The sequence below is a fragment of the Mesoplodon mirus genome (genome assembly GCF_964341445.2).
Source record: "Mesoplodon mirus genome assembly, chromosome: 20".
In the NCBI taxonomy this organism is placed as follows: Eukaryota; Metazoa; Chordata; class Mammalia; order Artiodactyla; family Ziphiidae; genus Mesoplodon; species Mesoplodon mirus.
This window is the reverse complement of record NC_138996.1, coordinates 7680184-7706796: the sequence shown is the minus strand read 5'-3', so window position 1 is coordinate 7706796 and position 26613 is coordinate 7680184. Positions and strand designations below refer to the sequence as shown.

The 26613-nt window shown below is 41.9% G+C and overlaps 1 protein-coding gene across 7 annotated transcripts in view; it reads left to right on the top strand.

Annotated features, from left to right (window-relative positions):
* The window catches only part of CSGALNACT1 (chondroitin sulfate N-acetylgalactosaminyltransferase 1), a 323407-nt gene that overhangs the window by 107224 nt on the left and 189570 nt on the right, over nucleotides 1-26613 (top strand). For 3 of the 7 annotated variants that reach the window (XM_082608432.1, XM_082608434.1, XM_082608435.1), the window contains exon 2: nucleotides 6354-6558. The exons of the other annotated variants lie outside the window; for them this stretch is intronic. The gene's annotated coding sequence lies outside the window, so the exon portion shown is untranslated. The remainder of the gene's footprint in view (nucleotides 1-6353; nucleotides 6559-26613) is intronic. 7 annotated transcript variants of the gene reach the window in all.

Below are 26613 nucleotides of genomic sequence, written 5' to 3'. Positions count from 1 at the left end.
TTGGGGGGTATATTCAGCTCCCAGCAGAGTGCCTGGCACATGGTAGAGACTCAGTAAACATTTGTAGAGGGAATAAGTGGACTATAAATTAGGTGTCTTGAGATTGAATCCTAGTTCTCACATGTCGCCCCTGTACAGTCACACTGATGGGGCCCAGCTTTTATTGGTTGGTGACTGTACAAGGCATTGTGTTAAAAACTTCCTCTGTCATTTTGTTTGATCATCACAAGAAGAGGCCCGAGGAGTGCCTGAGCCAGGATCTCTTGGGTCGTGCTACAGTCACAACCCCACGTGAGATGACTCCGTGGTCTCAGCACGCCTCTGCCATCTCAGCCCAGGGTTGGGTACCAGAGGGGCTTTGGCATCGTGGGTGCATGGGCTTTTCACTGTCCACACCTGGACCGCACGAGCCTATATCTGCTCACATTTCATTGGTCAGAACTGGTCATGTGGCGCCATCCAGCCGCAGGTGGCCAGGAGGCGAGCCTTCTGTGCACTGGGAAGGTTGGGTGGGTGGAGGCGGGGGGACCAGAAACTGGTGTATAATGACAAAGGCTCTCATAGGTCCATTGTACAGATGGTGAAACCGAGCCCAGAGAGGATGGGATACTGGTCCAAAGTCACACAGCTGGAATATGGCAGAGCATGGCCTAGGACTTAGGTTTGTTGCCTCCAAAGCCCATATTTTTAACCACCACGCAATACTGCCTTTCTTAAGGAGACTAATTTTCTTCCTCAGAAAACTTGACCTTAGTGAGGTGGTAAATAATAAAAGTACTGGGTTCGGGGTTGGGTGCTCGGTTTATGGGACGGATTCCCTCACTGGCTGTCTTTGCCACTTGTCTGGGTGACTTCCTCCGATGGGAATGATAATTACCACGACGGTGATCTAAAGTACTGCCTATGATGCACCCGGAGAGGCATGAAGATGTGATGATGTTACTGCTGACACTGCGGTCAGCTGGTCGTGCGTGGGGTTTTCACATGTAGTAGCTTCAAGATTCTTACAAGGAAACAAGTAGACTTTTAAAAGAATCTTGGTACATTTCGTTGTTTTCATTGTATGAGAATATCCTATAGATTACAAAATAAAGCTTAAAGCTTTCAGGCGTTTCATTAGACTGAAATGATGCTAAGTTGCAACTAACTTTATAAACTCTCACCTTTTAATCCCCCTGCATCCCATTGTTTTGTTATATCAGTTTTCAAAAACTGTCCTTTTTTTAAAATTAATTTTATAGAAGTCTAGTTGATTTACAATGTTGTGTTCATTTCTGCTGTACAGCACAGTGAATCAGTTATACACATATATACATTCTTTTTCATATTCTTTTCCACTGTGGTTTATCACAGGCTATTGAATATAGTTCCCTGTGCTCTACAGTAGGACCTTGTTGTTTCAAGAGCTATTCTTTTAAAATTGAGTGTTCCAAAGATCACTTCTAGATAATGCAAATGGATATATCCCTGTAAATCCGGGACACTGTAATATTTTGCCATCTGTTCACGGCAAAGGGAGGGGGTCAAAGCAGTTGCGTGTTGTCTGTGGCCTAATTAAGAAAAGCAGCCTTTGTGGGTCTGGGAGGGGTGGGAAACTTTTTTTGTCAGAAGTGTTAAATCACTGACCCGGCTTCTGGTCGCCCACACTTGGTGTGATTGTGGTTCTCAATACTTGCTCCCGCTTTGGGGACCTCCCAAGCTTGGTGTCTTATGTGCATCTCTCTTCCTGACCCCTGCACCCCTACCCAGCTCGTGCTGGGACATGCGGCTCCGGGACCCCGATAGTATGTCACATTGCTTCAGATGTGATGTCATAGATTTTTACAATCCTCTGACTTCTTCCTGGCAGTGGCTAAAACTGCAATGAATAATCAGATTAGAAAAGAAAAAGCTTTCTGTGGAAATTTGGGAGTAAAATTCCCCTTAATTAAAAAAATACCCAGCATATTTTTCTCAGAGCCCATTGTATAGATATGTTTGGCCCTCACTGTTTAAATATAGCCCTTCTAACCCACGGGCAAGTTAGCTGTGCCCCTCTCCTCTCCCGTTTGGACATAAAGCCTGTGATTGTTGATTGTTCTGCAGTTGAGTCATTTGAAAATGAGATTTCAATTAAGTAGAATATTTCCATTACAGGATAGCAGGCCTTTTTAATTTTGTACTTTTATAAGGGCTAGGAAAACATTTACCCTTACTCCCGATTTTCCCTTTGCAGAGTCCTGAATAGACAGACAGGGCAGATTCATTAGAGAATACATCATGATGACACATCTCTTTATTGGTGAGCCATAAAAGTTCAGAAAAAGAACACAAAAGTAGGCATTTATAGTTTAAAAAAGCCCTTGTCCAATTATGTATGTGGTGGTTTTAGCTGACCTTGGAGTTACATAAGGCTTTGTATGTGCTTTTATACCCGAATGTGGTCTATAAAAGTGATGATAATGCATTGACTTTACAAAATACCTTCGCAGAGGCCCAGCTCAGCTCTTTCACTGCATCTCTCAGCGGGGGGAGTAACACTCTGCAGCCCCTCCTCTCTATTCCTGCTCTTTTCTGTCCACTTACATAATCACTTCTTGCAAAGATCTCCTAAAACCGTTTGAATTCCAGGTGGGTCCGTCTTTTGTGCATTTAGATTTCATTCAATTATAATACCTTCCAAGTCCCCTTTTATTATTCTTTTCTCTATTATTCCCTTTCCAATTCCTCCAGTTTCTTTTACTTCACCTTGGAATAACAGTTTTGATGCTTCTGAGAACCGTAAGTAATTAGAACGGTGAGCCATGTGAGAGGAGGAATCATACACGGCAGAGAGAAGGGTAGGTCTGGGGTCAGGTTGAGCCGAAAGTCAAGTAGGCCTCGTTGGGGCGTGGGCGTGACGTGTCCATTTCTCCCCTGCAGGCTGTCCTTGTCAGTCTCTCATCTCTGCCGTGCCATCTCAGTAGACATTGGGGCAGGGCCTGGCTGGGGTTGGCCTCTCTCAGGAGCTGACCCTGGAGCTGAGGCCTGAAGGGTGGGTGCACCTGGCGATGCTGAGAGACGGGGGCGGGAATTTCAGGCACAGAGAAGGTTTTAGCACGTGTGATTAAGTGGGAAACGAGGGAAATCTTACTCAGTGACTGCTCTCAAGGAACTGACAGTTGAGGCTGTTCCTCAAGCCAGTAAGCTTGATTCACTGCCACTTCCTGCCTTTCTGAAACTGATCCTCCCAGTAACCCCCATCCTCTGGCTTCAGTTAAACTAGCTGTCTCTTTTCAACTTGCACTTGGGCTCCAGATAACCTCGAAGGACCTGTTTAATGGATTCCTTGGGCCAACATCAGCTCACGTCTGCAAGAGACACCAGTCTGGTACGTTTGTTAACAAATAGCAACAAAAAAACTGGTCAGGTTAATTTAGACTAGACTCTCATACCATGGGCATAAGTCTTTTTTTTTTTTTTTTTTTTTTTTTTGCGGTACACGGGCATCTCACTGTTGTGGCCTCTCCCGTTGCGGAGCACAGGCTCCGGACGTGCAGGCTCAGCGGCCATGGCTCACGGGCCCAGCCGCTCTGCGGCACGTGGGATCTTCCCGGACCGGGGCACGAACCCGTGTCCCCTGCATCGGCAGGCGGACTCTCAACCACTGCGCCACCAGGGAAGCCCTATGGGCATAATTCTTAAGTTGTCATTATCTTTGTCAGATGCAGATGAGGCTCAGAAGTCAACCCTGCAGCAGCAGTTGACAAACCGATTCCTAGTTATTTGCTTTCCCTCTTGTTACCTTTTGAAAACTTTAGCCTCAGTTTTACAATCAGCTCAGCCCTGAAGGGAAGCTGCTTACTGCATGTGCTGCATTAGACTTAATTTGCAAGAAATAATATTAACACTATCTGTAGGCTTATTTCCCCATATATGCATGTGACCACATAGCCATTCTGCTAACATTCAGTTTTAAATGCTTTCATTTAAATTATCAGCCTTTGGGGGGAATAACCAAGACCTAGCAGAAGGGAAAATTAGGCTTATGACATTATCAAACAAAAAAGAGAACATTATCATAAAATGTAAAGAAAAATGGTAAAAGAAAACTCTTACCAACTGCATATGGTAAATAAAAAAGAATGATTGTGGCTATTACTAAATATTAAAATCACCAACTTTAACTTGGAAAAATAAAACGTTTCTCATGGAAAAGAAGGGGTGATTTGGTTGCATATGAACAAGAAAGGGAGCCTTTAAGACAGAACAATTTCCTTAAGACGTTTTAATTAATTAATTAATTAATTTTTGCTGTGTTGGGTCTTCGTTTCTGTGCGAGGGCTTTCTCTAGTTGCGGCGAGCGGGGGCCGCTCCTCATCACGGTGCGCGGGCCTCTCACTATTGCGGCCTCTCTTGTTGCGGAGCACAGGCTCCAGACGCGCAGGCTCAGTAGTTGTGGCTCACGGGCCCAGTTGCTCCGCGGCATGTGGGATCTTCCCAGACCAGGGCTCGAACCCGTGTCCCCTGCATTGGCAGGTGGACTCTCAACCACTGCGCCACCAGGGAAGCCCTCCTTAAGACGTTTTAATGAAAACAGATGATGCAATGTAAGTCATTGCTTTCTTTAATGAATGATACATCTGAAACCATTGTCTCATGGATTCTGATTATCGTATGAAAGCATCCATATCCAAGTGGTATAAAATGATGCATTAAGTAATAAAGGTAAAAAACTTCATAAAACCTCCAAGAAGAAGGACTCTCCTGCTATGCTTGTTGAACAGAGAATTCTAGAAGGATGTTACAAAGATCTGCCTGAAGTTAGGGAGGTTCTGTTGGCTGTGCATATATGGCACCAGTGAACCTCAGTTGCTGTGAACACCGATTTTGGCCAGACAATGTTGTGTTGTTCAGCTGTATTAAAAATAACAAACCAATGTGTTTTTATGGACCTGTCAATACATTTCAGATTAAAAAAACCATAGAATATAAAAGAGTCAGCCCTTCTCTATGAAGTGGCCCCAACACTATGCAAAAGCGGTGCTGATTTCAGAGGTATTTTCTCTGGGGTTCTGGCATGTCTTATACATCCTTTCTGGGAATATTATCATGAAATTTGAGAAATTGTGTGAGAGGTCTTCTAAACAGCTTGAAAGAACAGGGGAGTGAAAAGATAGAGAGGAAAGTGGAGAGACTTCCTCCTGCCCTTCTCTGGATGCCTCACGTCTGTTCCCTTCTGCTCATCCCTTAATGAAGTGACCCCAATAAGCCGAGGCAGTGGAGCTGATCTCAGAGGTGATGGGGGCGGTGAGGGGAGGAGCTATTCATCTGGTGCTCTAGACAGGGCGCTGGCACCAGGGAAGCTGGGCAGAGAAGCAGCCTCGATGCATCCCAAGCTCTTGAGGCTAACATGCTGTGGCTTTGCGCAAGCATCACTGGCCGTGAGGTTCAGGCAGGGGCCCAGGCTCAGGCCAGGGTGTACTGGAGAAAAGACAGGAGAGCCATCTTCTTCCTCCCTTCCTCCTGTTCTACTTTGCCCTGAAAGCTAACCCCAGGGCACAGGGCTGTGCCCTGGAACACAAAATAAACAGATCTTATTTGTTACTGAAAGCAAAGGAGCACAGCAGCTTCACTGAAACACAATCATTTAGACGTTTGTTGTACTTAAAGCACCTAAGACTTCCAAGGAGGGAGTTCTGACCCAGTTAATATCTGATGACCACTACAGAATTTGAGGTGTTTTCACCATTTCATTAAATTGTGTTCTCATTTGTATATGACAGCTGTCTTAACTCAAGCTACCATAACAAAATACCGTAGACTGGGAGGCTTAACCAATAAAAATTTATTTTCTCATAGTTCTAGAGGCTGGGCATCCAAGTGCCAGTGTGTGGGTTTCTGGTGAGGACTCTCTTCCTGGCTTGTACTTCTGCCTTCTTGCTGTGTCTTCACATGGCAGGGTGAGGTAGGGGGAGAGACAGACAGACAGACACACAACACACACACATACTCCAGCGTCTCTTCTTATAAGGGCACTAATCCCATCATGAGGGCTCCACCCTCATGACCTCCTAACCCTAAGTACCTTCCGAAGGCCCTATCTCCAAATACCATTATATTGGGGTTAGGGCTTCAACATATGAATTTTGGGTGAACACAAGTCAATCTATACCAACAACTTTTAAGCCAAAGCTGTTTTATATGTGTAAAAGTAATAAAATATATTTTTAGGATTAATGAATATGGCATAAAATATCCTAGGTATATTTTAATTTTAAGGTAAAATGAGTTTCCCAGTTTATTTTGGGTTTATTAAATATCAAAGAAACAAAAAACAAACTCACACGTCCCTGGAGGCCCTCCATGAATTCTGACCACAGACCTTCATTTAGGTGGTGTCTCTGGAGGCTATTTCCCTGCTAAGGAAAGTGCAGGGACAAGAAGCAAGGCACCGACTCTGGGTCTGGACAGGATTCTGGCCCTTGTGGAGGGGTAACTACAGCAAGGCTATCCCAGAAGAGCTTTGAAGGCCATGAAAGTTTCTCCAGGCAGCAGGGTCTGAACCATTATCTGACTCCAGAACCCATTTTTCACAAGGTATGTGTACTAGCCTTTTTTTTTTTTTGATGGTTAATTTTATTTTTAATTCCCCCCCAGCTTTATTCAGATGTAATTGACATACAACATTGTGAAAGTTTAAGGTGTACAACATGTTGATTTGATGTATTTATATATGGCAAAGTGATTACTACCATGGCATTAACTAGTAACTCCATCTTGTTACATAATTACTATCTCTTTTTTGTGATGAGAATATTTAATATCTATTCTCTTCACAACGTTCAAATATATGATACAGTATTGTTAGCTGTAATCATCAGGCTGTGCATTAGATTCCCAGAACTTGTTCATCTTATAATTTATAACTTGTTAGTCTTATACATACCACATCTTCTTTATCCATTCATCTGTTAATGGACACTTAGGTTGTTTTCATATCTTGACTATTGTGAGTAAAGCTGCAGTGCACATGGGATTGCAGATAGCACTATTAAGATCCTGGTTTTTAACTCCTTTGGATAAATACCCAGAAGTAGGATTGCTGGATCATATGGTAGTCCTATTTTTACTTTTGTGAGGAACCACCATACTGGTTTCCATAATGGCTGTACCAACTTGCATTCCCACCAACAGTGCACTAGGGTTCCCTTTTCTCCGCATCGTCGCCAACATTTGTAATTTGTGTTCTTTTTGATTCTAACTGGTGTGAGGTAATACCTCATTGTGGTTTTGCATTACCCTAATGATTAGTGATGTCAAGCACCTTTTCATATAACTATTGGCCATTTGGATGTCTTCTCTGGAAAATCAGTTAGTCCACTAATTTTTTTAAAAATTAATTTATTAATTTGTTTATTTTTGGCTGTGTTGGGTCTTTGTTGCTGCGCATGGACTTTCTCTAGTTGTGGCGAGCGGGGGCTACTCTTTTTTTTTTTTTTTTTTTTTTTTTTGCGGTACGCGGGCCTCTCACTGTTGTGGCCTCTCCCGCTGCAGAGCACAGGCTCCGGACGCGCAGACCCAGCGGCCATGGCTCACGGGCCCAGCTGCTCCACGGCATGTGGGATCTTCCCAGACCGGGGCACGAACCCGCGTCCCCTGCATCGGCAGGCGGACTCCCAACCACTGCACCACCAGGGAAGCCCACGGGGGCTACTCTTCATTGCAGAGCACTGGCTTCTCATTGCGGTGGCTTCTCTTGTTGTGGAGCACGGGCTCTAGGCACATGAGCTTCAGTAGTTGTGGCATGCAGGCTCGGTAGTTGTGGCTTGTGGGCTCTAGAGTGCAGGCTCAGTAGCTGTGGCGCACGGGTTTAGTTGCTCCACAAGGTGGGATCTTCCTGGACCAGGGCTTGAACCAGGGTCCCCTGCATTGGCAGACAGATTCTTAACCACTGCACCACCGGGGAAGCCCTCCACTGATTTTTCAATTGGGTTGTTTGTTTTTTTGCTGTTGATTTGTATGAGTTCTTTGTATATTTTGGGTATTAAGCCCTTATCAGATCTATGATTTGCAAATGTTTTCTCCCATTCGGTAGGTTGCTGCTTCCTTCTGTTGATATGCAGAAGCTTTTTAGTTTGATGTAGCCCCACTTATTTATGTTTGCTCTTGTTGCTTGTGCTTTTGGCGTCATGTCCAGGAAATTGCTGCCAAGACCAGTGACAAGGAGCTTTTTCCTCTTTGTTTTCTTCTAGAAGTTTTGTGGTTTTATATCTTAAATTTAAGTCTTCAATCCATTCCAAGTTCATTTTTGTGAGTGGTGCACATTCTTCTGCATGTGGTTATCCAGTTTTCCCAATGCCATTTATTGACGAGACTGTCCTTTCCACATTGTGTATACTTGGTGTCTTGTCAAGTATTAGTTGACCATATATGCATGGGTTTATTTCTGGGCTTTCAATTCTGTTCCATTGGTCTATGTGTCTAGTTTTATGCCAGTACCATGCTGTTTTGATTACTACAGCTTTGTAGTACAGTTTGAAATCCGAATGTGTGATGCCTCTAGCTTTGTTCTGCTTTACCAGAATTGTTTTGGCCATTTGGGGGTCTTTCGTGGCTCCATACAGATTTTAGGACAGTTTTTATATTTGCATGAAAAATATCATTGGAATTTAGAGAGGAATTGCTTTGAATCTGTAGATGGCTTTGGGTAATAGGAACATTTTAACAATATTAATTCTAAACCATGAACATGGAATATCTTTCCATTTGTTTGTGTCTTTTTCAATTTCTTTTATCAAAGTCTTGTAGTTTTCAGTGTACAGATCTTTCACCTCCTTGGTTAAATTTATTACTAAGTATTTTATTGTTTTTAATACTACTGTGAATGGGATTGTTTTCTTTATTTCGTTTTTAGGTGTTTTGTTATTAGTATGTAGAATCATAACTGTTTTTATAAATAAATTTATATATTTGTTTATTTTTGGCTGCATTGGGTCTTCATTGCTGCGCATGGGCTTTCTCTAGTTGTGGCGAGTGGGAGCTACTCTTCGCTGCGGTGCTTCTTATTGCGGTAACTTCTCTTGTTGCAGAGCATGGGCTCTAGGTGCATGGGCTTCAGTAGTTGTGACACGTGGGCTCAGTAGTTGTGGCTCGTGGGCTCTAGAGTGCAGGCTCAGTAGTTGTGGTGCACGGGCTTGCCCTGCTCTGCGGCATGTGGGATCTCCCCAGACCAGGGCTCAAACCTGTGTCCCTTGCGTTGGCAGGCGGATTCTTAACCACTGTACCACCAGGGAAGTCCCTCGCAACTGTTTTCTATGTGTTGATTTTGTAACCTGCAACTTTACTGAATTAGCTGATTACTTCTAGCACTTTTTTTTGGTGGAGTCTTTAGATTTTTAAAATGTAAGGTCATGTTATCTGCAAGCAAAGTCACTTTTACTTCTTCCTTTCCTACTTGGATGCCTTTTATTTCTTTTTCTTACCTGATTGCTCTGTCTAGGACTTCCAGCACTAGGTTGAATAGGAGTGGTGTCGGTGGGCACCCTTTTCTTGCTTCTGTTGTTACAGGAAAAGCTTTCAGTCTTTCACCATTGAGAATAAGTTGGCTGTGAGTTTGTCATATATGACCTTTGTTGTGTTGAGGTATGTTCTTTCTGTACTCAGTTTGCTAGGAGTTTTACCATGAGAGCCTGTTGTGTTTTTATCAAATGCTTTTTCTGCATCTATTGAGACGAATACATAATTTTTATCTTTGATTCTGTTAATGTGGTATATCACATTGGTTGTCTTGTGTATGCTGAAATCCCACTTGATCATGCTGTGCATTAGTTTTGTACGGATGCCACACAAATTACCATAAGCTGAGTGGCTTAAAACAACAGAAATGTATTGTCTCACAAATCTGGAGGTCAGACGTCTGAAATCTGTAAGTCTGAAAGCTGTGGGCAGGGCCATGCTCCCTTTGAAGCCTGTAGGGGACAGTTCTTCCTTCCCTTTTCCTAGCTTCTTGTAGTGGTGTTGATTCTCGGCCTTTCTTGGCTTTCAGCTGCATCTTTCAATCTCTCCAATATCTGTCTCTGTTGTCATGTGCTCTCCCTGTGTCTGCACATCGTCTTCTTATGAGGACTCCAGCCGTACTGGATTAGGGACCTGTCCTATTCCATTGACCAGTTGATTCCAGTGAGGTGACCTTATTGCATCTGAAAAGAACCTAGTTCCAAATAAGTCACATTCTGAGGGACTGGGTATTAGGACTTCAATATATCTTTTTTTGTTTTTGTTGGGGAGGAGGGACACAGCTCAACCCATAACTATATGCTAGAAAATTTTCCATCTTTGGTGTGGATGGGAGTAGTATGTTTATCAAGCTGTGGGTGTAAAAGGAAAGGAGTGAATTACAAAAATCTTCCAGTTACTTGTACTACATTAAACATCTGTACCTCTTCTGTCCTGGAGACTTCACAGCATGATTAGTGAGGGTATGTGGTTGACCTGGCAAAGACACCTCAATTCAGCACGATAATCAAGTATGCTCTGGGTCAGAATTCCCTCTCTGGAAATTTTAAATAAGTTAGACTATATTTTACTTTTACTAGCCCCAAAACTCCCCTTAAAAAAGCTTTCAGCAGAATGCATAGTCACTCTGCTTAGGTTGACAGCAAAATAATGGGGAGAATTTTCTTAGCATTACCAAAGTGTGGGTGTTTCAGCTTTTACTTGAAGGTTCTTACACCAGAGGTGTTGCCATATAAAATATGGGGACGCCTAGCATCAGTTCTTGTAGGTAGCCAGTGGTTAAAAACAGAAGTATTTGAACGTATCCTCCAAAAATGCATCCTCAAAATACAGAGAAAAGGTATTCCACATGTTAGGTTTATTCCTGGCAAATTCTTTTTTGATGCTTCTCTTAAATGTTTTGCCATTTGGTTTGGAAAAGTTTTCAGGCATCTTTGCCACCTCATCATGGACTATCTCCAAGGCTTTTGAGGAGCTGCCATAAACAGCAGATCTAGAGTTGAGGATAAAGCACTTGTTTTATATGGGTTATATCATGCCTATTAAGAATGGGAACATAAAATGGGCTGTTTAAAAATTTAAGATGCCAATAATTTTTCAAGGTAGGTGTGTTATGTGACTTTTGACCATGTTAAGTTTCATATGGCAAGTGGATGCAAAAAAATATGAAATTGAATGACTTCTTTCTTCAAGAATTTATTTGCACTTTATTGCCTGAATCTTTGTTGAGTTAATGAACATCAAAACCATTATATCAACATGCAGGTGTGAAATGCTGCTTTGACGTAAATATAGTAAGAGAATATCTTTAACTGTGAAAATTCAAGCCATAGCAGGTGTAATAATATACAGTAAAATCTTTCTTCCCATTATTCTGGTGCTCTAGTTTCCATAGAAAGTGTTAAGAGAACATCTGGACAAGCTATAGAAGAAGGAAAAACCCAGCCCTCCCTCCCCTTCCCTCTCCACAAGTTATACTGTCTCAGAAGTAGTACAAAGCAATTTAGGACTGCACAGAGTTTAAATCTGAGAACTGTGTTAAAGCAAATCCAGGAATGTCAGAGGAAATGCCTGTATGTGGCAAGTGGTTACTAGAAGACATTTTTTTTTTAATCTTTAAACTTCAGGTGTCCTCCTGCCTTTGAAAGTTCATCTTAGTTTATTAGTGATGAACAGACAAATTTTGCTTTGGCTTTTTCAAGCTCAGTGTATTTCAAGTTCCAAGTCATACCAACCTTGACTTCAGCAATAGGAATTAATTGTTTTAAAGATTTTTTTCTCTCTCTCTCAAGGTAGCCTTTTTGTGTGCTTGGAATTTCTGAGAATGACCATTATGGGCTAAATCCTGGAAGTTTATTATGCAGTTTATTAGAACTTGCTTTTTTACATTAGGGAGTTGAACATTGTGCTTTTAAAAAATATATATTTGGGTTAAAACAACACTGAGATACCACTCCAGACCATTAGAATGGATGAATCTAAAACACGGACAACACCAAGTGCTGGCGAGGATGTAGACCAACAGGAACTCTCATTTGTTGCTGGTGGGGATGCAAAATGGTACAGCTGCTTTGGAGACAGTTTGCAATTTCTACAAAGCAAAACATATTTTCTCCACATGATCCAGCAGTCATGCTCCTAAGTGTTTTCCTAATGAATTGAAAACTAGGTCCACACAAAAACATGCACACAAACATTTCTAGCACTTTTATTCATAATTGCCCCAAATTGGAACACACCAAAAAGTCCTTCATCAGTGAATGGATAAACTATGGTACATACATACCATGGGGTGTTAATTACTCAGTGATAAAAAGAAACGAGCTAATGATGGACACACGTCCATATACATCTATCATAACCTGGTGAGCCCTAATGTCAAAGTGTCGACTTCAGTTAATAATAATGGATCAGTATTGGTTCATCAGTTACAGCAAACACACCACACTAATACAGGTTGTAAACTGTGAGTGTGTGGGGAGAGGGGGTTTGTGGGAACTCTCTGTACTTTCTGATCTATTTTTCTGTAATCCTAACACTGCTCTTAAGAGAAAAGTCTATTAAAAAAATCTCTCAGGGCTTCCCTGGTGGCGCAGTGGTTGGGAGTCCGCCTGTCGATGCAGGGGACGCGGGTTCGTGCCGCGGTCCGGGAGGATCCCACATGCCGCGGAGCGGCTGGGCCCGTGGGCCGTGGCTGCTGGGCCTGCGCGTCCGGAGCCTGTGCTCCGCAACGGGAGGGGCCACAGCAGTGAGAGGCCCACGTACTGCAAAAAAAAAAACAAAATCTCTCAGGTCATGAAAAGACATGGAGGAACCTTAAATGCACATAGCTAAGTGGAAGAAGCCAGGCTGAAAGGGTTGCAGACTGTGTGATTCCAACTCTGTGACATTCTGGAAAAAGCAAAACTCTGGAGGCAGTAAAAAGATCAGTGGTTGCCAGGGCTTGGGGTGGGGAAGGGTGAACAGGCAGAGCACACAGGATTTTTAGGGCAGTGAAGCTCCTCTGTGTGGTTTTGTGATGGTGGATGTGTGTCATAATGCAGTTGGCGGAGCCCATAGACTCTGTAAGCAAGCATGAGCCTTAATGCAAAGTGTATTAATAATAATGTATCCGTATTGGTTCAGCAGTTGTCATGAATGTTTCACAGGAATGCAAGATGTGAGTAATAGGGGAAACTCCGTGGGGTGGTTGGGAATATATGGAAACTCTGTACTCTCTGCTCAATTTTTCTGTAAACCTACATCAGCAAAAAGGGAACTGAAATGCAAATTTCGGTGTCCATAAATGAAATTTAATTGGAGCACACACACATAAATACACACCTGCGGCACTTCGGTGGATGTCTCTTGTGACATGGTAACCGTGGCTGCATCACCGTCTATTAATTTAAAAACTCAGCAAAAAGTGAAATGAAATTCAAATTTCGGTGTCTATAAGTGAAAGTTTATTGGAGCGCACACGCATAATCAGGCTGAAGAAGACTGTCTGCATCACCGTCTGCACAGGCTGGATGGGAGGAGTCCTCCCAGGGGCGTTTGTTCTGAGGTGGCCTCCCCTGGGCTGCACTAGTTCTGTTTAGAAATCTTCCCGTGGTTCTCTCTGCAGCCCCCGAGTCGCTTCCCACGCCCACCCGAGGGGGCAGCCCAGCTTCTCCTCTAGAAGGCGGGAGTCACTGTTCTTCCTTTTTCTCTCGAGTTTCTTCTCATTCGACTTGACACCCACAGGGATGTTGTAAAGAGAATGATAATCAGAAACATGGGTTAACTTTCTGGATGAATCGAGCTCCTGAAAGATCAGCCTGGTAGGTATCCGGGGAAATGGAGCCGATGTAAAACCACACTTTGAGGGATAGATATTTTTGCAGCTGGAAAGGACCATAGTTGATTTTTTTTTTTCTAATGCCAGCAGGCAGAGGACTCTTCAAGTCCTACTTCTTTGAACCTAGCAGAGTTGTGTCATGTAGTGGAAGAGTCTGGGCTGAAGGCAGAAAAACATGGGCTTGAACCCCACATGTTCATCCTGGCAGCTCAGGGGCTTAGGCTGGAACTCAGCCTCTCTGAAGCTCAGTTTCCTCATCTGTAAAATGGACTGGCCACACCTACTTTATAACCAGCTGATTCAATCAGATAGCATGTATTACATGCCCTCCGCGGGGTCTGCACAGCATGGGGGTGGGGGACTGTCCACGCAGGTTTAATAGTGAGCAGGATGAACTGCCAGTTTCATGTTTTCCTTCTAGAAGGTCTCAGAAGAGTCATCTCGCTCTAATCTGTCCTAGTTTTCTCCCTCCTCACGTGGTCGGGAAGATGTTTTTTAATGTCAAACTAAACTGTCTTTTTTTCAGTGTAAGTCTCCTTTCCTTTGTCCCATATCCTCTGGACACTCTCTCAAGAGCCTTCATCAAGGTGGTAATTAAACCACCTTCCTGACTTCCTCTAGATGAAATCACCTCAGTTCCTCTAACTGATCGATGCCCCTTTGAAAGTGTCCCTTCCTTCTCTCCAGCTCCTCCTCAGTTCTTAGAGACACGTGGGTCAAAAGGGACCATGTGTCCTCCTGGGCACACACAGAGCAGCGAGGAATGACCACTCTGGGGCCTTTCCTGCTGTGTCCATTGTACTCTCTTTGTGTCCTTTTTCTTTCCTTCCATATTATTGACTCCTGTGCCGACCTTTTCTTTGACTTGCTTTTTTTTTTTTTTAAATACTGCCTATTAGCTAAGGCTCTGGGGCTGGCCTTCCTGGGTCTGAGTCCCACCTCTTTTACTTACCTACCAACTGCATCCTTGCCCAAAGTACTTAACTTTTCTGAAACTCATCTGTAAAATGTGATGAACACAGTGTCTACTGTAAAGATTCAACTAGTTAATGTGTGGATAAATATAAAGTTCTCAGAACAGTACGGCTACACAGAGAGTACGCAACAAATATTAGCTATTTTTTTTTTACATTTTGTTTTGAAATCATTGAGATTCACAAGAAGTTGAAGAAATATTATAGAAAGTTCTGAATCCACCCCAGCTTCAGCTAATGATAATATCTTCCATAATGATAATGCTTTATCAAACCCAGGAAACTGGCATTGTTATAACACTACGGATCTTACTCGGATTCCACCTGTTTTCCATGCTTTCTTTTGTGTGTTCATGTGTATGTGTGTACAGTTCTATGAAAGTTCATGACATGCCTTTGTGTAACCACCACCCTGGTCAGGATGCAGAATTGATCCGTTTCCACAGTGGCTGTCCCGGCGCCGTCATACCCTCCCCCCGACCATCCCCCGGCAACCAAGCGTCTGTTCTCCATCGCACTTGGAGAGCGTCGTACAAGGGGAGATCATACCTTTTGAGATGGGTCTTTTTCACTCAACATAACGACCTTGAGGGCCATCCAGGTTGTTCGAGAGGTGGCAGTGCCTGACTTTTCACTGCTGAGTAGCAGCCCATTGTATGGATGCCCCAAGTTTGTTCATCCATTGACTGCTGGAAAGACGTTCAGGTTGTTGGCAATTCTTTGGCTGTTACAAACAAAGCTGCTATTAAAATTCATGTCCATTTTGTGTGAGCGTGTTTTCATTTCTCAAAGGATAAATACCTAAAATTGTGATGGCTGAGTCATATGTGAAGTGTATGTTTAACTTAAAAAAAAAAAAGTCAAGCTATTTTCTCTAGTGGCTGTACCATTTTACATTTCCACCAGCAATGGAGACATCCAGCTTCTCTGCATTGCTGTTTTTTATTTTTGCTATTCTATTAGCTGTGAAGTGGTATCTCACTGTGGCTTTAATTTGCGTTTCCCTAAAGGCTAGTGACTCTGGACATCTCTTCATGTACTTATTTGTCATCCGTATATTCTCTTTGGTGATCTTCTGTTTTCAAGTCTTTTGCTTATTTAAGAAATTGGATTCCTTATGTTCTTACTATTGAGTTTAGAAAGTTCATATATTCAGCATACAAGGCCTTTGTCAGATACGTGATTTGAAGATATTTTCTCCCTTTTTGTGGCATCCTGTTCACAGGATGTTTTGCAGAGTGAAAGTTTTTAATTTATTGATTTTTTTCTTTTATTGATCATGCCTTTGCTTGTCTGAGATTTCTTTGCTTAACCCTAAATTATAAAGGTTTTCTCCTATGTTTTTTCTGAAAAGCTTTATATTTTTACATTTTACATTGAGATCTAGGATCTATTTTGATTTAATTTTTGTTTAAGGTATGAGGTTTAGATTGAAATTCTTTCCTTCTTTTTGCATATGGATAAACAATTATTCCAACACCATTTGTTAAAAATACTATACTCCCTCCATTCAGTTGCTTTCGTGTCTTTGTAAACAGATTCATCAGCCATACTGACGCAGAGCTATTTCTGGGTTCCAAAATCTGTTGTATTGATCTACCTGTTTGTTCCTCTGCCAGTAAATCCCACACTGTCTTGATTACTGCAGTTACAGAGTCAGTCTCAAAATTGGGTATTGTGATTCCTCTCTCTGTATTCTTCTTTTCCAAAGTTGTTTTTAGGTATTTTAGTTCTTTTGCCTTCCCCTGTAAATTTTAGAAGCAGCTCATCTTTGTTTAAAAAAAAAAAAGCCTTGCTGGGGTAAGCTGTTATTTTAAATGTTACTATTACTTTTTTCGTTCTGTATTTGTTTTATTGCCTCACTTTACAGTTCTCACATTATCATAGAACCAAAGTGGGCTTTAAAGATCATTTAGCCTGGGACTTCCCTGGTGGTGCAGTGGTTAAGAATCCGCCTGCCAATGCAGGGGAGCCCAGGAAGATCCCACATGCTGTGGAGCAACTAAGCCCGTGAGCCACAACTACTGAAGCCCGCATGCCTAGAGCCTGTGCTCAGCAACAAGAGAAGCCACCGCAGTGAGAAGCCTGCGCACCGCAACGAAGAGTAGCCCCCGCTCACCGCAACTAGAGAAAGCCTGTGCACAGCAACGAAGACCCAACACAACGAAAAAGAAATAAACAAATACATACATAAATAAATAAATTTTTTTAAAAAGATCATTTAGCCTGATTACAATGTTTTCTGGTGGAGAAAATGTCATCTTTCTTTGGAACAGATTCAGTGTGGGTGAGTGGCTCCTAAGGTCACTCAGGAGGTTAATTGGTCAAGGACCAGTGTCCACGGCTTGTGACTCTTTCGTCTGCAGGATTTTCAATTTTCCACAAGTCCTCCCCTCTTAAACCTACTGAATCTTTTCTTTTGCCCATGCATTGTTCTATTTTCTTGGAAGGGATTATTTAGACTCTGCTATTGAATTCCAGGGGTAACAAGATGGAGTCCATTGGAAACTTGTTAAGAGTACAGGTTCGTGTACCCAGTGGTTCTTATTCAGTAAGTGTGGTGCGGGGCTCAGGAACCCACAATTTGAAGAGGCACCTCAAGGACTCTGATGCAGGTGGGCCCAACCTGAGATGATCGAGAAAGCACATGGCCTTGGAGTCATCGAACTGGATCAACTCCTCACTTGCCTGTTTACTAACTCTGTGCTTTGGTTTCTTCATCTATAAAACGGGGATAACGGCATCTGGCTCACAAACCTTCTTTCTGTTTAAACACAATGTGTGTGAAGTTGGTACTTACATCAGTAAAGGCCACTTCCTTCCTCCTTCCTCCTTAAAGGCCTGGGAGGTTTGATGTCCACTTGAGGCCGGACAGTGTTACAGGTTTAACAGACCACTTCATTTCCTCCTGATCATGGGAGACCACACCTGCCTGCCCCTTGACACTGGGGTAGGGTCATGTGACTAGTCCTGGCCAATGGAATGTGAGCATGACCAGTGTGTATCACTCCAGGGCCGAGAGGCTAAGTCTGACCCTGTCTGGTCTGACGTCCCTTGTATGCCTCTGCTTCTGCTGCACGATACCTGGATGACACTGCAGCAGCAAGGTGGCGGTGGCCTGAGTCCCCAGGTCACTGTAGTGGTTTGAAAGAGAACTAAACCTTTGTTGTTTTAAACCACTGAGATCTGGGGGGATGGGTTACAGCACTTAGTGGTAATTACTCCAATTAACGTACTGATGACTGTTTAAAAAAAAACAAAAGTATCTTTTGAATATTATATTTGTTATGATACTCTAAATGCTTCATGATTTTAATGAGCTGCAGGAAATACATTAGGAAGGCTGCAGGCAAACTTAGTAGGAGGCTGTAACACAAGATCTTCATTTGTGATGAATATAAAATTTCAAACAAATATTTTTGAGAGTTTTATGTGTTTGAGGTTTTATGTGTGTTTTATGTGATTTTCAAGCATCAGAAGGCAGGTCCTTTATCCAGGTGAAAGTCAAGGCAGTAGTCCCTTAAGGGTAAGGGCCATCAGGAACCAGAGTGGCAGAAGGAACCAGAGTCTCAGAGGGCCTCCTTTGCTGAGGAGGTCGTCTGGATGGTCTGGTGGGGGTGGGCATTCTTCTCCTGGGAGAGTAACGCTGGGCACCGAAGGAAAGACTGTACCCTTTCTCACTGTAAAACAGTGTGTTCCGTTGGGGTGGCTGCCCAGGGTCTATATCCAAGGTGTTTAACCATCTGCTTCCAGTGACCTCCCAGACGCAAGCAGGAGGGAGCCCTCTTCTCAGGCAGAGGCTCAGTGTGTGCTTCGTTAATAAAAGATGACCAATGGGCTTCCCTGGTGGCGCAGTGGTTGGGAGTCCGCCTGCCGATGCAGGGGACAGGGGTTCGTGTCCCGGTCCGGGAGGATCCCACATGCCGTGGAGCGGCTGGGCCCGTGAGCCATGGCCGCTGGGCCTGCGCGTCCGGAGCCTGTGCTCCGCAACGGGAGGGGCCACAACAGTGAGAGGCCCGCGTACCACAAAAAACAAAACAAAACAAAAATGACCGAGATCTCAGGACAGCCCGTCTTGAGGGGAGCGGACCTCTTCACCACTTTCACTGGATAGATCAAAAGATGCCCTCTTAGAGGTTTCTCCATCTGGAAGGATTTATATTCTCATTATCATTCATTGCTAAGTAGTTTTTGATGATGAATTATTTAAAAGTTTATTGGTTAATATCCAGGCACCTGGGGATTTTTCAGTTCTGTTCTTGATTTCTGGCTTAATTTTACTGTGATCAGTGAATGCACTCAGTGTAATTTCCATCTTTAGAGATTTGCTGAGACATGCTTTCTGGCCCAGCATGCGGTCAGTTGTTGTAAACATTCTATTTATCCCTGAAAAGCATGCGTATCCTACAGCTGTTGAGTGTTCAAGAGTGTTAATAGCATTGTTTAATTTTAAAAATGTGTCAGACCAACTTTATACTGCTTATAAGAGATACTTCTTGAATTAAGGACATAGAGAAGTTAAAGGTAAAAGGGTAGAAAAATTGAATTTTTCAGGTTTATTCTATTAGCTCCTGAGAGAGGTATGTTGAAATATCTCACTGTGATTATGGATTAGTGCTTGTGATGATTTCTCCCTCATTTCTTTTATTTTTTGCTTTATATGGTTCAAGGCCTGTTACTACCTTTATACAAAATATAGAATTGTTTTACTAGTCTGATGACAATGATTTTTCCCTTAAGGTCTACTGTGATTAACATAGCTCTTCCAGCTTTCTTTTGGTTAGTGTTGGCATGCTGTATCTTTTTAAAAAAATCCTATTACTGTCAAACATTTGCATCCTTATGTTCAAAGTATGTCTCTTACAAGCAGCATAATTAAATTTTATTGTGCATCTAGTTTGTCAGTCTTTGTCTTTTAATTGGACTAGTCTGTTTGTCTTTGAAGTTACATATCTATTTTGATTTCAAGCTACCGTCTTACTATTTGATTTCTATTTGTCCCACCTCTTCTTATATGCTACTATATTCATGTATTTTGAATAACTCCATGAGCAATGATAATGGTGCAGTGTGGTAAAATTGATAAGAAGTAACGGTTCTTGATTATTTAATATCTTTGTTTAAACTTTTAAAATATGACTTATTTAATTATACGTCTATATAATTTATTTTTTAGTAATGGTTGTTTTTAACAGCCAGCTTGCAAAATCCTTGAAAATTGAATAATTATCTTTTTTGAGCCAGTATGAGCTGGCTCAAGTACCACTGAGCGAGGTCATTTCTTTTTTTTTTTTTTAAGATATTTTGTTGTTGTTGTGGACCATCCCTAGAGTCTTTATTGAATTTGTTACAGTATTGCTTCTGTTCCATGCTTTGGCCCATTGGCTGAGAGGCATGCAGGACCCCAGTTCCCCGACCTGGGATTGAACCTGCACCCCCTGCACTGGAAGGCAAAGTCTCAACTGCTGGACCGCCAGGGAAGTCCCTAGTGAGGTCATTTCTTAGACTGATAGCCAAGTTTAATAAAAGGAATCCTTGGAATTCCAAACATCTCAGCATCTAAACATGGGTATAGGTGATCCCTAAACAATGAAACAAACACCATGTTTTGTCACGTTCAACAAGTGGGGCACATTTTTACTGATGACCTGGATGAAGGATTGAGAAGGAGCTTGTAAACGTGCCACAGCGAGGTACCTGCATGGCGGAAACACCATGTAACCGTGTGCCGCTGCCTTCCTCCCAACCCTGTTGAGTGGTGGGCGTGCTGTGGATTGAAACTGGCCTCAGTGGAATATTTACTTCTTGGGAGTATTGGCTCTACATCAGAGCATGATTTGTTGTTTTGTTTCCTAGACTTAAGAAAACTGGAGATTAACTTTAATAATGTCTCCTATCTGTAGCGTTACATCATGAAAAGCACAAAAAATGGTGGAAATATTCTTCTAATATTAAAACACAGTTACCTGACTCAGCAGAAAGCCATTCTTGCCATTGATAAGCGAGTGATGTGTTGTCTTGCTCTTGATGTAAGATAAAGTATGGACAGGCATTCGTCTTGGGACTAATACACTCATTTGTCAGCTGCAGCCATCATAGGTTTTCACCAGATACAAGAATTGAGCAAAAATTAATGAATGAATTGGCTATATGGAATTTATAATAAAGGACATTGTATATTTTATTGGTATTTGTAAATTGTGTACTAATACTCTACACCAGTAAAATTCATAATTTACGTATGTACATAGGTATAGATATACAGGCAATTCCTCTTTTTCCACAGAGCTGGTTGTTAACATTCACCAGCACACCACTGAATCATTCCTCTAAAACTAGTTAAAAGTGTTGTTATTGTATCTGCTGACTTAGGAATCCTCGATGAAAGGTGACAGAAGTTGCTGACTTAAATACGGCAATTGCTTCTTTGTACATTTCTTTACTAGCGTTTCCCCCGAACGTGGACAAGTTGTCCTCTTTATCACCTCTGTCAAAACTACCCAGGCCTTCATGACATTTTTTTTTCTTAGATTCCATATATATGTGTTAACATACGGTATTTGTCTCTCTCTCTTTCTGACTTCACTCTGTATGACAGACTCTAGGTCCATCCACCTCACTACAAATAACTCAATTTCATTTCTTTTTATGGCTGAGTAATATTCCATTGTATATATGTGCCACATCTTCTTTATCCATTCATCCGATGAAGGACACTTAGGTAGCTTCCATCTCCTGGCTATTGTAAATAGAGCTGCAATGAACATTTTGGTACATGACTCTTTTTGAATTATGGTTTTCTCAGGGTATATGCCCAGTAGTGGGATTGCGGAAGAACCTAGGGGTAAGACAGGAAGAAAGACACAGATCTACTAGAGAATGGACTTGAGGATATGGGGAGGGGGAAGGGTAAGCTGTGACAAAGTGAGAGAGTGGCATGGACATATATACACTACCAAACGTAAAATAGATAGCTAGTGGGAAGCAGCCGCATAGCACAGGGAGATCAGCTCGGTGCTTTGTGACCACCTAGAGGGGTGGGATGGGGAGGGTGGGAGGGAGGGAGACACAAGAGGGAAGGGATATGGGAACATATGTATATGTATAACTGATTCACTTTGTTATAAAGCAGAAACTAACACACCATTGTAAAGCAATTATCCTCCAATAAAAAACAAACAAACAAACAAAAAACAAAAAAACTACCCAGGCCTCACTCAAGGTTTTCACAATATTTACAATATGTTTTATAGTAGTGGGTTTCTCTGCTTATCTATTCAGATTACAAAGTAGATAATCCCTCTCCTCTTGCTTAAAAGATTTTTCTGTTTCTCTGTCAGCGCCTTCTAACGGTGCACTTCCCTGAGTCCTGCTGGCAGATTTTGGATGGGAACACCTCACCGTCCCCCGTGAGGACCTTTGCTCCCTCTGATGCCCCTGCCTGAAACCGAGAAGGAGCACCTGACTGTGGCCATTAAGTCATTGCTACCTGCTGGGTGTTGACACTCTCTTTCTTGCCCAATGTCCAGAACTCAGGATATCTTAACAGTAAAAGCTAATATTATAAATTATAATGTTATTCTTTTCCAGCCCTAGGAAATCCTCTGTACTATATAATGACAGCAATCACTTGAGGAGCGCTCACGGGGGTCAGATCCTGCATTTTGCACTTTCTCCTTATATCAACCTGCTGACTAACCTCCTCAGGTAGGCCCCATCCTTACCCTCATTTTAAAAATGAGAAAACTGAGATTTAATAAGGAAAACTTGCCCGAGGTTTCAAGTGGCCAGCCTGGGAGTTGAACTCAAGTTCGCCTGCCACTCTAACCACTATGTTGTCCTGTGACTGGTCAGCGGCCTGTGCTGTTTCTCCTTTGTCTCTCAAGTAACCTCACTGGCCCCTGCTTCCCTTTTTATTGCCAGAATTTAGTCAGGATTCCTTGAAATTTAGAGTCTGAGGACAGGGCCATTTTGTTGTGGTTACACATTAATGTGTAAATGATTCCAACATGTCTTTTGAAAAAGAAGAAAGTTAAGTTTGAATAGCTTCCTCCTTTCCCTCACCCGACGGGAGAACCATCATCTGTCCCGAGTGCCTGCCTGGATGTTCCCTCGACCTGCCCCATGGCACCTGCCCCCCTCACCTAGCCCCCAGTCCTTTTGGCTGGGTGATGCTGGAGCCTTCTGGAATGTTCCACAACTGGGGTCCTCACCTCCCCAGCCCAGCTGCATCACGGCCCTACAGTGAGCATTTTAAAACACAAGTTTGACCATTTCCATCTCTCAGTTAAGTTCTGTTAGTGGCTGCATGGCCTTTTGGACACGGTTCCTTCCTGTAGGAAGGCTTCCAGCCTTCTCTGCCCCCTTGCCTGCTTCCAGGGCCCCCAGGCATCTGCACGTCCGACCACGTTTAATGCTGTTTTCCTCTCTCCTCTTCCCTCCCACCTGCCTGTCGCGGTTCAGGTGTGAGCCTGAGCCCCCTACTCTGATTAGATGCTCCCCTGGCACCTGCAATGCGCCTCCAGACCCCACAGCCTTCTGAATTTTGGGTGGTGGTGAAGCAGAGGGTCTGTGAGCTCCCTGAGCGCAGGGGCTGTAGCCCCACCATAGAACTGGACCCTTGAGGGCCCTCAGGACATTTCTGTTGTATCAGTGAGAAATGGGAGGTTTACCTGTTCAAGTACCTGCTCTCCACCCCATTAAACATTTCTCTTCTCCTTTTGAGGTAAAGAGTTCAATGTGGACGAAAATGGGTGGTGGTGATAATTCCATTATGTAGATCCAGCAGGGAGGAAAAATTCTGAAGTCATGACAGATGTGGCTACACTAGGAAAGAGCTCCAGCTAAGAACTTGACCGAGTCATCCCCCTCCCTGGGCTGTGGTTTCCAGGAGAAGGGGACACTGGGCGCCGTGATTGCCGGGATTCTTTCAGGTCTGTGGCCCTTACTGCCACACCTGATAGCCAATGTATTATAATTTGGGGGGGGGGTGTATTGTGCAAAGATACAGAACTTCTCAAAAGACCTGGAATCTGATTATTTCCTAATCATGATACTAAGTACAAATCTCATTTTAAGCATATAGGAATATAATGAATTTTATTGAGTCCGTCTTGTAAAAGCTTATCTATTCTTCCTTGAAACTGTTAAATAAATGACATGGTAACATAAATCAGTACCATTTTATTTTAAGATACCCTAACATGTAAAATATGTACATCAAAATGAATGCAAAGTAATTCAGTGAAGATATCCAGGATGCTGTTCCCAGGAGACTGCCTTTGCTTAAAATACGATTGGAACTTCTGTTCAGAATCATCCTTGAGAACTTGCACATTCTTGTTTCTAATGCAGGCAAATCTGTCTTTGCAGGATAGATTTGTGAACAAAGTGGGTGACCGAACTGTGTTACTGCTTTGTTTACTTATTTATTAGTTTACTTGTTCTGTGTTCATTTGGAGGACCTAGAATAGAAAAGAAAGTTAACATAGTTTATATTCCAGTTAAAAATTAGTTAGTCCTTGGAAGAAAGCACTAAACATCATGGTTTTAGATCTTGAAGGTGCTGTGAGGTTCAGAATTCTCATCCTATACAAAAAGTCTTTTCTTTAACTCATTTGCCAGTGCCCCGGGACGGGGTTTGTCTGTGTCAGGAAGTCTGGATACCTGAATTCATTTAAGGAAGCAAAGTCCCCTCATGCTATCTTTTCATTTATCTTGGACTTCAGGCCCTCTTTTTTTTTTTTTAATAGGGAAAAATAGTGTAAAAAGTAACTAAAGATCTACCCTAAGTTAACCAGAGTATTATTTTGGTATACTTTTTCTAATTTAAAAAATATCTCATGTATATTTTATTTTATTATTATTTTTTTATGTATATTTTATTTAAGACAAATAGAGATCCTACTGCTTGTATCTTGTCTCTTTTATTTAGTATTGCATGATGAGTACATTGCCATTCATTAAATTTTTAAAAGGTGATTTTTAGTGGTTACGTTTTATTCCATCATATGTATCCATACTGTATTGACCATTTTCCTATTGTCTTATTAATAGTAGCTCCTGGATGTGTCTCTTTGCCTGTACACTCAATGATAAAACTATTATAATTAAAATATATTTACCAATTTGATAAACTAAACTACTTCTTAAAAGCAAAATTTTTATTATTAGTACAGTTGAAATTTTTCACGTAGTCTGTGTTGTTAAATGTTCTTTTGCCTCAAACTCTGCCTTGTTTAGTATAAATATTGCTATCTAAACCTTCCTTCCATTTGTGTTTTCTAGAAATATCTTGCCCTTCTTTTTATGTTAGATTTCTGAGTCATTTGGTTTTAGGTCTGTCTTATAAACAGCATGTAACTGGATGCTGGGAATCCTTGTCTTTGTTGGGGTCTGTTTAACCCATTCACATTTATTGTCATATTTGATAAATTTGATCTTTTGTCATTAAAAAATTTTCTTTTACTATATATGCTTCTTGTTCTCTGTGCTTTTGTTATATGGATTATATTTTTGTTCTCTTTCTAGTGATTTGAAAGGCAACATCCAGTTTTTATTCTGTTGTTGCCAATTTTATAGCTTTAAAAGTAAAAGTGACTCATTAGCTCTGAAAGTTCTTGTAAAAAGGGCATTCGAAAGAAGTCATGAGCAATGGAGCATTATTGGAGTAAGTGTCTACCCAACAAAGGAGGCTGCTCTGACAGGCAAACAAATTTGATTTCAAGTGTTGATACTTTTATGTAAAAAAAAATAGTGTTTTACAGTAAGGTCAGCTTACTGTAATTTGACCCTTTGGTTACTTAAAGACTCATTTAAAATAAAAATAGCAAAACAAAATCTTTGTCTAGGCCCTCTCTCTGCTGTGCACCCTGCCTTTTCTGTCAGCCTCACTGTGTCTCCTGTGTAAGGAGTGGCAAGCAGCCATCCAGGCCTGAGTGGGCAGCGTGGTGAGGCAGAAATAGCTCTGAATATTAGGTCCTTTCCTTCTGAGCTTCAGTTCCCACACTGGAAGTTTAGGAGGTTGGGACACATAATCTCTGAGGTCACTTCTAGGTTTCAACCTTCTATGATTAAAGAGAGTTTATTAAACACTTATTTGCATAGCTTCAGTACCAGGCCCTATGGAGAATGAGAAGCACGATACCTGTCTGTGTTTAAAAAGTAGAGAAAAGATCCTAAGTTGATAAAAGACTCTGTGTCTTTATCTGTGCGGTATTGTGTATATGTATGTAAAAACGCATTGGCTGTACCTTTAAGATGAAGGCAACTTAATCACTTTACTTGTGTGTTTTATACCTCAATAAACAGGATAAATAAACCAAAAAAAAAAGAGAGGAAAAAAGCTGGCAAGATGTTTAAAGGTTGTGGTTATAAGGCAGGATGGTGTATGGAGAATTCACAGGAAGGAGATAGTGAGTTTGAATCCTGACAACATCAACTATTAGCCTTCAAATCACATTATTTAACTTTTTGAGACTCATTTTCTTAAGTGAAAATGAAATTTACAGTGGCTACTTTATGAGGCAGTCAGGGGTATTAAGTGAGTTACAAGGCACATAAAGCACCTGGCATGTAGTACATGATCAATACCTATTTTTAAGAAAAGGCAGTAAGAGTATTAAACAAACATATGATAGATTCAAAGAACTAAAATACATTAATCTTTTGAAATCACCCCAAAATAAATAAAACCCAGAAAGCCCAGTGTTAAAGAGACTGTGAAGAAAAAGCTAGACTCATATTTTTCTGGTGACATTGCAAATTGGTAATGCTTCTTGTGGAGAGCTCCTGGCAACTTATAATAAAAGTCACCCAGCTGATGATGGTCTGTAAACTGGTAGT